Here is a 1,114-nt window from a genome sequence, read left to right as displayed (position 1 = left end):
AGAATGTTGTTGAAAGAATGTTCAATGGATATAAACACGGTTTGTCTTTAAATCTCTTTTCGGGCTTTTTAATTGATAAAAATGCCATAAATAAAACGTTGTAAATTAAACGTTGCAGATTGTGGCACTAACTTTTTCATTTAAACTAAAACCTTACATGAAAAGATTAATGAATTGAAAGAAGTTATTTGGTCAATCGGTGCTCGAAATATAATGGATTTAACAAGTAAAACGAAGTATATCTTCACTAACACCTCTCCGTGGCCAATTCATGTGTCGCCGAGAATCGTATCCTGATTACGCGACAATCCAAAAATTGCTAAAAGGAGGGAGAAATTCAAATGGTTGTAAGTTGACATAGGGAGTTGGTGTCCGAGTGAATCAAAGTCACGATAGCTCAAGTGGTAGAGCAGCGGCGTTTTTAGCCGAATGTTGTGGGTTCGAATCCCACTCGTGACACTGACTTTTTTATTTCAACCAATACCTTACATAAAAGATTAATTAATTAAAAGGTGCAGATATAGTTTGTAATGAAAAAATAACAGCGTTTTTACTAGTAATTAACAAGCATTTGCTTTTTGTCCAGACGTAAACAACAATAAAATCGGAAAGCATTTAAATAAAATAAGATGTACGGTTTCCACACAGCTAACAAACCCCATGATGTCAAATTCAGTTAAGCCTACTAACAACAAGAGATATAAGGGCTTCTTTTTGGTAGCATTTTACCTTAACTGAACAGAATGAAGAATTAACTTGATCCCCTCTTGGCCTTCAGGCTCTTTTGTATCTTAAGAGACGGTTTCCCTTCCACGGAGATGCGTGATTATATTTAGCTAAACCTTTTTCCTTTCCCTCTTCCTAAATTAAATGTAATCGGTTTAAAAACGTCGAGCTCCAAATGGTATATTTGTACCGGTTGTTTGACAAACGTTTTGTAATGAGACCTAGGTAAGAGCGAAAATTTATGAGGCACATCTGATGAACTATATTTGCCATGACATTTAAGCGAGGAACTCACCCGATGCAACGCTACCGGACGTACCAGATGGTAATTCAAATTCCATTTTTCAATAAGATTGTATTACCCCTGTTTACACCTGCCCTATGCAAC

The 1,114-nt window shown here is 36.1% G+C and overlaps 1 non-coding gene across 1 annotated transcript; it reads left to right on the top strand.

Moving 5' to 3' along the window:
* Positions 1-386: 386 nt before the first annotated feature.
* Trnak-uuu lies at positions 387-459 on the top strand. The gene has a single exon. It is a non-coding gene; the product is annotated as a tRNA-Lys (tRNA).
* Positions 460-1,114: the final 655 nt, after the last annotated feature.

Source organism: Cimex lectularius, unplaced genomic scaffold, assembly GCF_000648675.2.
Source record: "Cimex lectularius strain Harlan isolate CLEC.00 unplaced genomic scaffold, Clec_2.1 scaffold308, whole genome shotgun sequence".
NCBI lineage: Eukaryota > Metazoa > Arthropoda > Insecta > Hemiptera > Cimicidae > Cimex > Cimex lectularius.
Note: the sequence above shows the minus strand (reverse complement) of the source record. Positions and strands in the feature narration are given on the sequence as shown.